This window comes from Dryobates pubescens, chromosome 13, assembly GCF_014839835.1.
Source record: "Dryobates pubescens isolate bDryPub1 chromosome 13, bDryPub1.pri, whole genome shotgun sequence".
Classification (NCBI taxonomy): domain Eukaryota; kingdom Metazoa; phylum Chordata; class Aves; order Piciformes; family Picidae; genus Dryobates; species Dryobates pubescens.
In genome coordinates this window covers 6,016,097-6,028,334 of record NC_071624.1, presented here as the reverse complement: position 1 = coordinate 6,028,334, position 12,238 = coordinate 6,016,097, and positions in this window count along the sequence as shown.

Below are 12,238 nucleotides of genomic sequence, written 5' to 3'. Positions count from 1 at the left end.
CTGGGAGCAGCCCTCTCTGAGATTACACTAGAGGTTAGAGTGTACCTGTGTTACTCCATCCTGCAGTTTACTCCCAGCGAGGCGTTCAGAACGGATTGGTTTATGACTTTGCTAACAGTAATGCAAAGCATGGGTACAGTGCTAGGTCAGTAGGGTTTTTTTAATCTGAATTTCACCTTCTGAAGCTGGGATGTCTCTGTTTTGTGTTTATATTATACACTTATTTTTTGGCTCCAAATATGTAAGTATGATCACATGGGGTGTTGCTTGTACATGAACGAATATGGAATTTTCCATATTTGTGTTATCTTCTCCTTTACAAATGCTTAGGAAACCTGTGCAGCTCGGGAGTTAACTGTATGTTGTTAAGAGTCACTCTCTAGCATGACATTGGACTATGTTTTGGGGGTTCCTAACCCCTCAAGCTTCTCAGTGAAGCTGGATGGTACTGTGTGGAACAAGCCCTTAAATGAATGGCAATCCTTGTGTTTTGGAGAAGTTTCTTTGTTTGTGCTGGGGTTCATTTTCTGACATAAATTCAAGCAGTTGTAAATGTTCTCACAGAGTGGCTCCAAAAGACTGTTTGAATGACAGAGGAGGTATTCTGTATTGGACTTGTAACCAAAGCTCTGCTACCTTGATTCATGCCTCCTGGCAGCTGAGCCAAAATTGACAACTGACTTCTTCCATCTCACTATTTCACCAGAAATTTCTTCAAAATATTTGTGGTGTTCTCTAGGTTTGAACTAGTCTGTGTGTGTAGGCCTTAGCTACCACTCAGAAAAAGGCCCAACTCTAATAAATCTAGAAATACTCACTGGGCCAGACAGACAAGACTCAGTTGCTGTAACTGTGGATATATTATTCATTGCTATGCATGATTAATAACCTTGTAAGTTGCCAGTGACAGCAAATCAGAGCCAAAAGGGACTCAAAAAGGACATAAATAGTTGAAATAAATAATGTATCTGCTTTCAGGTCACATGTCTTGACAGTTAAACAATAGTGGTTTTCTTTGCCTCATTCTTACCTCTTTGCTTTTCAGTACTCCTTGTTTTTATTTGATCTCATTGCCTCCTGCCATTAGGTTAGTTAGAGAAGGCTGTGTATCGTTTTCTAATTCTTTTCCTTCCCTTCTGGTTCTGCTTTGGATTTGTTTTATCAGAGTAGCCTGGTTACTGATTTCACTAAGGCTTTAATTATTTACTTGTAGTTCTCCTATGACATATAAACGGAGAGCTTGCAGAGCACTTGTTTTGGAGTGACTGACATCTCTGAACTCTTGCTGGAGAAAGCATAGTAGATAGTTTGTGAAACAACTCTCCTCCATGGGTATGTTCAGGTGGGTTGAGCAAGCAAGTGTCTTGGGAAGATGTTTGGAGTTGTAGGTTCCTGCTGTGTTCTAGGCATGAGACCCCTTGCACCTCTTCCCACTAGTGTCAGGAAGCTGTAGACCCAGACAGAAGGGAGTTTGTGTCCGTGTTTGAATTTGACAGTCATGCTAGGATAACATTGAAAGGCTGTAGCTCAGATTCATCCCTGTGTTGTGGTCAAATGTGAAAAAAGCAAGAAAATAAAAGGAAACAAAAAGGCAGGAAGGTATTTATTCTTAGGAGCCAGCTTTTGGTGGGTGCTGCAAGGTAGTGACTGTTTCTTTCTCTTTAATTGTTGCAGAAAATTCTGTCATCTTCCAAGAGACAAATGTGTGCTCAGAATTACTATTAATAGCTTTGGGTGCAATTTTTTTCTCAAGATGCCCCTCCCCTTTCCCATCCCCAAGGGCCTGTAGCTGCACAGCCACAGCTTCTGTGGAGTCAGTCACAGAGCTGTATTCAATAATACTCACCTGCAGCAGTTCTCCAGTCCCTGCAGCTGTGGTCCCCTGTCCTGCAGATTTCTGACTCTGGGGTTGAATACTTCAGAGGTGTAAGTGGAGGGACACTCTGTATCTCTCCTTTTTTTCCTTGACCCCCTCTGCTGCTTATAGGACTCTGTTTAGAGACCCTTTCTCCTAAACCTGTGGCCAGCACCACACCTGTCTTCCTGGCATTAGTCCTTCCCTTCCCCAGGGTAGGGTTGGAAGAAGGCAGTAAGCATGCAGCGGTGGTCTTAGTTCTGTGCTGAGAACAGGTAAGGGAGGGTGCATGTGTTGCTTCTCTGGATGGGTATGAGGAGCATGGTGGAGAGCCAGAGCCTGGACATCTGGCATGTCAGCAGACTCTGTGGATTCTTTCCAGCTTTTGTGGCTTCAATTTGCTGTGCTTGTTCTCATCTCTGTCCTGGCTGCAGAGCTCTGGGGCATGTCTGCATGTACAATCTGTAGTGGCTGAGCTCTCCATCTTAGCAAAACAGGTGTAAGATATGATGAGTTATTTTGGTGGAGTTATCCCTCTGAGAACTGGGACTGGAAAACTTTTCCTTGCTTAAAAATGGCCACTTCTCTGTCCTATCAATTCTGTTTTAATACCACAAGCTGTTGACTTTTGCCTATACTAAGGCTGATACATGAAGAAGGGGACTTCTCTGTCATTCCACTGTGTAATTAGGCATAAGAAAGGGGTAGCAAACAAAACACATGCTCATCTAGAGGATTTTCAAATCAGTTACTGATAGTTCAAGGATACTATGAAGAATCAAGCATGATTTCTTTCTCAAATTGGTGCTGTTTGTAGGCAGCAGAGCATCTCCATTTCATGTGCTCTGAGCAGTGCTTTGGTTAACATGCCAAGCAGCTTCTGGCTTGTAAGAGCAGCTTCTCTCATGCTCTGCTACATAAGCATTGAGATTTACAGCCATAAGTAAATGTATGAATAAGCAAACAAGTTGGACAGCTTTTAGGTGGCTGCAAGATTGAGAGCTTTCTAATATCGCCTTCCTCAACATCTTCATCCCTTAAATACCTGGGCTTTGCTGAAGAGCTTTTAAAATTGACTTCCAGATGTTAAAATATCCAGCTTATGCTTGATGGGGACTGACTCTGTCTTTGGATCACATTTCTGCTTTTAGGATGCAGTTCTTGCTTTGATCAGCAGCACAAAGTGATCTGGTACATTTATTGTGCCACGGATATGAGCTGGCAAGAGCTTTCTCATGCATCAGCTGTCTGGTGGAAGGAAAACAGTCAAGGCAGGAAGTTTCGTGAGGAAGAGGATTGCATCTTGTTGCCCAGTGGGTTTGTCCAGAAGGAGTAAACAGAAAGGCCCTTGAGAAACTCAGACTCTACTGCTTCAAAGTGTAGACAGTGCAGCTTTAGCTCTGCTGCCTAGCTGTATGTGCGTCTGCTATTATGATGGACCTCCATCACTGCCTGCTTGTGGTAGCTCTACATATAAAAAGGGGGAGGCATTTGCAACACACACACACTGTATTTCCAGTGCTCACCCTTTAAAAACAAAGTAAAATTTCAGTTATATCAGTAAGCAGAATGAAAGCCTTGAAAATACCTATTTGGTTTAGAGACTTACAGGAGTCTTTAGGTGTTAGTGTTACTCAGGCAAAAGTGTTTGAGTGGAATGTGAGCCAACAGCTTCTCTGGGGAATACCATTTCCTGCAGACTTGTGCCTGTACATCCCAGTCCTTCCTGCCAGAGTGGGAGGTAGGAAGATGATTCTTAAGCTGTGCAGAGGTTTCTAAATTACTTGCTACAGTACTTTTTGTGCACTCTTACCAGAGAGCTTGTGCTATGTTCTGATCACATATGAGACTGTGGACCAAATAAACATGCCTCAATGCAGTGTAAAGGTTTCTGTGTTTCCAGCCCGTTTCTCCTATAACCAATCAACTTTTATAGAAGAGGTGTCCTAATTCCAGTGCAGTGCTAAAAGAGATTATAGTCTTCATTTGAATTAATAAACTGTCTCATAATTTGCACTAGAGAGTTGATGGAGAGTGAAATAAAAGCAGTTCCACAGAAATGTATTATTTATAAATAGTAAACCAAACCCTTAACCAATCAGCCAAACAAAGAAACAAAAAAACCACCTGCGGTGGATCCAGACATAGCTCTCTTTGGCTGTTCCTTTTCCTGGAAGCAGTTACACCTTTTCAAAGTAACTTTGTTCAAACTTCACTGAAAAGCCTTATAACTTAATAGCAGCAAGCCTAACAAACGCAGCAGCGCTTCAGAGAGATGGTATTCATTGTATTCATTGCATGCCTTGATGTGCACGCTGCGGGGCATGAGAACGTGTTCCTGCTTGGAGCTGCTTTGGCTAGAGCTTGACAACCCTTCAGGTTTCTGTCTTCCGACTCCGGTTTGTTGGTTGTTGGTTTTTTTTTCTTCTCCTTTTAATTTTTTTTTTCCATTTAGTTTTATTTTTTAGCGGAGTGGCACAGCAGACCGCACGGCACAAATAACTTTCCAGTTTAAAAATCGCTGGAATTTGCCGGGCAGGGGTCAGCAGGCGCTTGTGGCTTTTGTCGGCAGTGCAAGTGCTCCATCTACAGGTCAGGACATCTGCCAGGGAAACCATTGTGCCGAGCGAAAAGCTGGAGAAGCAAATGTTGGCGTGAGGGGGGAAATGAGTGTGAAACTGCCTTGTGTGAGTTTAGATGGGCAACTTAAAGATGATTCCCATTACTGTCAGCATGATGAGATTTGAACAGCTTCTCAGCAGTAAGATGGGGGTGTTAGAAAACCGACTCATTTGAAGTGGTCTGGATAAATTTAGGAATGAGATCATGCAGTAGTAGCTGTGGTACCAAGGTACTGAATTTGATGGGTGGTAACTTTCAAGCCAGCAGTCAGCAATGCTGTTGGAACAAATGCTGAAACCATTCGAGAGGGCAAAAGCATCCAGTTTCTTACTTATTTTTGAGGGTTTTTTAGAAAGGCACAGTCAAATGTCCTGTGAAAACACAGCAGTGTTACAGAGATCTGGACAGATCAGCAGCAGCGAGGAGTTTTCCCATGTAAGCCTGCCAATGTGCCTCCATTCAGGGTTAGAAACACATTCCTGGAGTAGGAGCATAACTCGGTCAGCTTGTCTGCTAGCTGGCCTCTGTGGCTGCCCCTGCAGCAGCAAAGGCCTTATTTACCCAAGAGAGAGAAACACAATCTTGAATGTATCTTAAATACAGTTCAATTTAAGGACAAGAAATAGAACATAAGGCTAAATGAGTTAAGGACATTTTTCCTTATTCCTAGGTGAAGATGACAAAATGGTTTAATAAAAAGCAGGATAGTCACTAGGTATGTGTGTGCTGTATGTAAAAAGAATGAGACTGGTGTGCTCTTGCTTATTGATAGTATTGGATATCTTCATCAGTCTGGCACAGTACACACTGAGTAGTTAATATTGGAAGATTTTTCTACCAGGACAACTCAATCACTGGCATTTAGGAAGAGTCTGAAGAGGCTGATAAACTCTGGAAGATAAGGCATGTGTTCCAGAAAAGTGCAGCACAGAGTTACTTGTCCAGATGTGTGGGAAACAAAACAGAGCAAAAGCTCCTGGGACATCAGTGATGCCTTGAGAGCTGAAATTACTCTTGAGAAGGTTTTATGGGACATAATTCTTGTCATACAAGTGTGACTTTGTGGAGTTATAGGTTTGGGTTTAATAGCAACACTGAATGTACACAGAAAGGCTTCACAAAAGCCTACCTTGTTGTTCCAAAAGAATGGTACTGTATAGCATGTCCTTAGAGTATGTGTTGAAAGCAGTAAGAACCAGTTAGCAAAGTTTTAGTAGTAATAGTTAGTGGGGATCCCTGTCAGATAGGTGTTGGAGAGTCTTTTCCTCTGCAGTGATCTGTGCTATTCAGTGCCTTGGTAAAGGTCTGGAAGCAATTGTGGCAGCAGCTGTTCAGCAGCAGTGAATCATACAGAGCAGTGCAGATTTCTTGGGGCCTCTTTCTGGAGGAGAACAACAAAGCATTTCAGTAAGGCAGATCTGAAATTATACTTCACAGAATAAGAAACACAAGAATCTCCAACAAATAGGGGGACTGTATTTCTTAGTCAAAAAAGTGGTCGAGTGATTGTAGTGGACAAGCAGTTCAAAAGAAAGTCTCAGTGGGATGAGCAGAGGGCCTCCTGTGGTGCTTGGATAGAATTAAAGGCAAATACTCAGCAGAGTTAGTGTGGATGTATGGAAATACACATGTGCAGCGTTGATGAAATTGATCCTGGAATGTATGGATAATGTACCCAGTTTTGGTGCCAAGATGAATTTCTCTTTATTGAAAAATAAAAAATCAAACCCCACCCAACCAGGCAAACCAGAAAATATCAAGAAAACAGTCTAAAGGATGAAGGAAGTACTTTGAATTCTTGAGGTCCTTACACTGTTTTTCTTGAAGCAAATACCTACAGGTAGAGAAAAGGTTGGGCCTAGGGCTGTGAGATTTGAGACCTGTTCTTTTCAGCAGAGAAAAGAGCTATCGTAAGTATGAACAGCAGAAACTTTCCCCAGAAAAGGAAAGAACAACCAAGAAGAAGCATGGCTTTAGAGTTGGGAATTAATTTTAAGCAAACAAAACAGCTGGCTCTCTGTTGTGGTGTCTGTTAGGAGGAAGCTAAGAGCCGTACAAGACTCTGCTTAGTAAAGGAGGAATTGCAAGAAACAGAACAGGCAATGAGACGTGAGCTCTGCAATGGCTAACACACTCCTGCCCCTTCCCCACCCCTTTTCAGCTAAGTTACCAGTTGTCCTCTCTTATAGATGGGTCTTAGTCCTTTCCCTCCCATCTCTAGAAGCTGGCAAAGGTCACTCATGAGGACTTTTTGCTTTCTAAGTGCTACTGTCAGTGAGTGCTTACCAGTGGATCTCTAGGGTGCTTCCCACCCCCCTACAGGCGCAGCAGGTCCTCAGCAAATTGACACCCTTCAGGCACAGCACCGTGATCAGGCCCTGCATCTCCAGGTGGGTTTGTGCTTGGGTGTAGTAACAGCATTAGTTAGAAGCAGAGTGCCTGATTGCTTACAGTGTTGTCTGGGCTGCCTAGGAGTAGATGAGGACCCTGCTGTGCCATAATCAAGTATTTCAGAGTTCTTTATTCCAGATCTTCACACAGAAGAAACACTGTTCTCATTCCTCATCAAGTCCCAAGCTGGCTAATAAAGGAACAAATTCAATGTATTCCAAGCACAAGGCAATCTGTCTTAGCAATGATCTTAATAAAGTCTAGTCAGCAATAAAACCTGGTAGTCAGAAGTGATTTTCCTTGAGTGCCCTGATTAGGGAATGCTGTTCAATTATCTGGATTCCAATGAGCAGCTGGCATACATGCTGCAGAGACAGAAAGGGAGAGTGGGGGAGAGGGCTTTAATTATCTTCAAGCCAGCAAAGATCATAGTGTGTTGAGTCAAAACAGATGGAGTGTATAATCCACTAGCAATACTTGTGATTGGGTAAATATAGTTTATGGCAGAGGAGGAAGGCAAAGCAAATGGAGAGGCATTTCCTTGTGGGTAGGCTTTAAAAGTTGGTATATTTACACTGTCACTGCTAGCCAAGATGGAAGCATGAAGTGTAAATACAGCAACAGAATGAACCTTTCTATGGTGACCTTCAGGGCTGCTCTGAGGAAGTGGCAGGGTTTGGGGAAGTCAGTTCCTTGAGGAACCTTGTGTTTTGTGTTCTGCTGGCAGTGGCTGTGTTACAGGCGACAAATTGTTAGTCCCTTGGTTCCAGAGGTTCCAGGCACACAGGTTTAATTCCTTTCCTGGGATGGACTTCAGGCATTTCTGAAATGACTGCAAATCAGGCTAGGCAAAGTAATTGAAGACATTTTCTGGACAGCTATGAGCTAGTGAGATGTGACAGGCTCTGTACAGCTGCTGGGTGGAGTTACAATACTGGTGGGAGCTCAGTGTTCTTTCTGGTTCCCAGTTGCCAGGTTTGCAATAAAAGTCTAAGCATCTCCACTTAGTGCCAAGTGGTAGTGGGAGGACTGGCCTGACAAGATTGTCAAAGCCCAACCAGAAGCCCCAGTGATTGCCTTTACTGATACTGATTGATGGAGTTTTCTGTTATGATGTACACTGCAGGTTTCTGCTGGGGACAGGATTAAATCAGTGCTAGCTGGTAGAACACACAGAGCTTGTGTGTAGCCAAGAAGTCACTGGTGACAGGACAGGAGAACACAGGGTGGGGTGGCCAGTGCCTACATGAGCCTCAGTGTTCCAGTGCACTGTGACAACCAAGTGTCCTCAGGCTATTTATTCAGAGCAGTAAGTCTTGTGTTGGAAAAGCTGGCTCTGCTTACTGATGAGAGCTAGACACAGGTGCTGGGAATTACTTTTCAGATTGCTGTCAGGAAAGGGAATGGGCAGGTTGGACACTGCTGAGTAATGTCTTGCACATGTGGCAGGAAGTCCAGAAACAGGCCAGAACATGCTGGGGCTTCTACAACAGCTGCTCTTGTCTTCTTCAGTGCTGTAACACACCATGCTGCACCATGTGGTGAGGCAGTCCTAGCTAGAGGAACATGCTTCCTGACATGCGGACATAGAGCTAGATGTGGAGTATGTGTGAAGTTAGAGGTATGTATTGATAGGGTTGGTGAGGGTGGAGGCAAACAGGACAGTCTGCCCATCAAAAGATCTGTTGTATCCAGGTTAGTACTTTGTTTTTAATTGAGATTTGTAGAAAAAGATTCAAAGCTACTTTTCCCATTCTACCTCCCGAAGCCATCAGTGTTTCTCTCATTTAAGGTGGCTCTTTTGGGGTGGAGGGAGATTGGTCTCAGACATAAACCCATGCATCAATGTGGAGTCACTCTGACAAATAAAAGAGGTGGTGGTGCAAAACCCATTATTGGTTGAGGAGGCAGGAGGCATATGGTATCTATTTATTCATTCTGGCTGCTTGCTTTTTGTCTTTTAATTGTCTCCTAGGACTTCTTCTCATTTTCTAAACTTGGCTAAGTTCAGCCAGCCAACTGTAGGCAACCAAATGTATACCTCAGTTCAATGCCACCAAAGTTTCTGTGTAAAACTCTCTTAATTTGTCTCTCTTTAACAGGGATGCTCCAGTTGAGAGGCTATTTCTCAGAGTCCCCTAGGAGTTTGGAATGCATTCCCAACTCCAAGAGAACCCCCAACAAGGCTTTGTGTTTGGAAGTGTTATTGTTGGAGTGCTTGCTATGAATGTATCAGTGTAAAAAACAAATGAAGAATAGTCTGGGGGATGATGAAATTGAGATCAGCCATGCAGAAAAGGACTTGGGGGTATTGGTAGATGAGAAGCTGGACATAAGCCAGCAGTGTGCACTTGCAGCCCAAAAGGCAAATCACATCTTGGACTGCATCAAAAGCAGTGTGTCCAGCAAATCAAGAGGTGATTCTGCCACTCTGCTTTGGTGAGACCTTATCCAGAGTACTGTGTCCAGCTATGGGGCTCCCAATAGAAAAGTGACATGGTGTGGGTCCAGAGGAGGGCCACAATGATCAGAGGGAGCACCTCTCCAGTGAAGACAGGCTGAAGGAATTGGGGCTGTTCAGCCTGGGGAAGAGAAGGATGAGGGGAGACCTTACAGCTACATTTCAGTATCTGAAGGGGACCCACAGGAATGCTGAAGAAGGACAGAAGGGCTTGTAGTGATAGGGGCACGGTTTTCAACTGGAGCAGGGTAGATTTAGGTAGGACACAAGGAGGAAATTCTTTATAATGAGGGTAGTGAAACAGTGCACAGGGATGTGGTTGAGGCCCTGTCTTTGGAGACAATCAAGATTAGACTTGATGTGGCCCTGGGCAGGAGATGTCCCTGTTCACTGTAGGGGGAATGGACAAGATGACCTTTGAGGATCCCTTCCGACCTGATGCCATCCGTAAAACTGACATAGAGGGTAGGGTGGAAAAAAAGATAGAAATATTTTACATTTGAGGTAGTTTTATATAATTTCTTTAACAGAAGTCTCAGTTTAGGGGTTACTTTAATACCATGCTTAACAACACTGGCTTGGAGGAGGAACTTTTTCTTTTTTCCCTTCTAAAAGCATTTCAACAGTACCCCAGTATTTCAATACCAGAATAAGTGAAAAATATTCTGTAAGCAACTCCATTAAAACATCAATTATTGGACCCAAAGTAACTGACATGAGAGATGGGGTAGAGACCAGAAAAGGCTTTATTACATTAGACAGATCTTATTGTTGCCACTGTACTGGGAAATTCACTGTAATCTCAGTTCAGGTAACATTCAGAGGATAACTCCCAGTAGTCACACTGAGTTATGGTATATCCTTAAACAGATTACAGAAGATTTGGATATGCAAAACAGTTTGTATTCCAAAAAGTGTTGGTTCCTAAGATCGTGCCTGGATATTTACTGCTTTGCACACGTCCCACCCCGGTCATTTCCTTTACAACCCACCCCCCAATAGCTAAATGAAAGAGAAAAATCTTAAAAAACATAGTTCTTTCCTATTTCTTTTTCTAGTAAGGCAGTGAAATCTTTCTTTCAGAGTGAAGTACTGGACATTTTTCAGTGTAAACTTTTCACCGAGAAGACAAGCTGCCTGCATCTAGAGCTAGGAATTGTCATCGCTTTGCCACAGGAGTGGCCTTTCCAGTCCGAGGGATACAGAATTACGGTGTGACCCCTATAATCCTGTTTCTATTTTCTTTATCAGTCTTACTACTTTACAGGAGCAGACTATCAGTGGTATGATCAGAAGCAGCTCTATTTTAGTAATCATCTTTACTCTGAGATTCTTTCTAGACGAAGCTGTTCATTCATTCAAGGCCCAGCTGAGCACTGTGAGCAGGTATATGCACAGATCCAAGGTGACTGTTCTTCTCTATGATTGTTATTCCTGTGTGCAAATAAATATTGGCTTCCCAGGAAAAAATAGAGTAGTTCACAGTCAGAATGATTAGTACCATGTGCATTTTATAATATACTTGAGAACGGTTACAGGACTCTTAATAGTACTGGAAAAGGTTAAAAAACAAAATCTCACAACACAGGTTTCTGGTTTCTTTATACATCAGTTGTGAGTTAGATCTATTCTTTTAATAAGAACTGAGCAGAAGGGCATGGTCTCTGTTAACCAGAGGGAACAAAAATATTCTCCATAGCTTGCTAGATCTTATCATTAAAAGCAAGAAAGTCTGCACTGTGGGCGTTTAAGTGCATGCATCACTGTTAGAATGCAGGAGCAGAATTTAAATACATCTGTAAATGACATTTAACTTGAAACTATTTTTGCCATATTCAATTCCAAACAAGGCATTGAAGATAGTGTGCCAAATTGACAAGGTTACTATATTCTCTATCTTCTAGCTTTTAGTAGTAATTGGAAGAACACCCCCCCCCAAAAAAAATCCCAACCAAACCAAAAAACCCCATGAAAATGAAAAGCCAAATACAGCTCTATAGATACGAAGGGCCTTGTTCTGCAGAAAGCTTTTGCTTCTCTTCTTCTGAGGGCTTGGGCAGATTCCATCCCCACCCACAGATCACCCGTCCTAAATCATCCTCCTTTACTACCTCGTCCATCCCTGGATGAAACTGGTGTAGAGCTGCAGCCCACCTGATCATGTGCCTGTCCTTGTGCTGCCAGGAGGCGTAAATAGTTTGTAGCTGAGTATAGAAAGTGTGATCTTACATGTGCTGTATTACCTGCTTAACATAGGCTAATTAACACAGTACGTAATTGATTCCTTGGCAGGCACATTATTGGCTTTTACACTAGAAAAAAAATCCTTCTAGTTTAAGTCTGTTTATCCTTAATTGGAACAGTTCTGATGGGATGCATAAGCCACTTGTAGTTTAGAGAGCATCAGGGAGACTGTCTGAATTGAAAAACCCACAGAATGGAAAACAACTAAGCTGGGAACTGATGTTGTGTCAGCTCACGGTTTGAATTCAGCCTCCATGTTTGCATAGTTTACTGATGGAGAGGGGCAGTTTATAAACTCTCTTTTCCAATGCTTTTCTAGAAGAAAATTAGCCACTTTTGATACACCCCTCCCCACACCCCAAACTGTTAGTGCAGTGCTATTGATTGGTTTACTGGCCTTGTCAGCAGTGCCTGGAATGTGCATTTAAGGGACCCCAGCTATTTCTTTTCATGTGTTTCTTAAGGGTTTGTATTAGTGATTTGGGCCCTAGCTTCAACTGGCTGGAGAAGGGCTGCTAGAACACTACAACTGCTGTCTTTTGGATTTCTCCAAAAACTTTACAGGATGTATAATACAATAATTCTAGAAGAATCTCTTAAATCAGGATTATTTTTAGTGTGATGCTCTTACAGCATAAACCATTTACCTCTATAAAAACATAGGA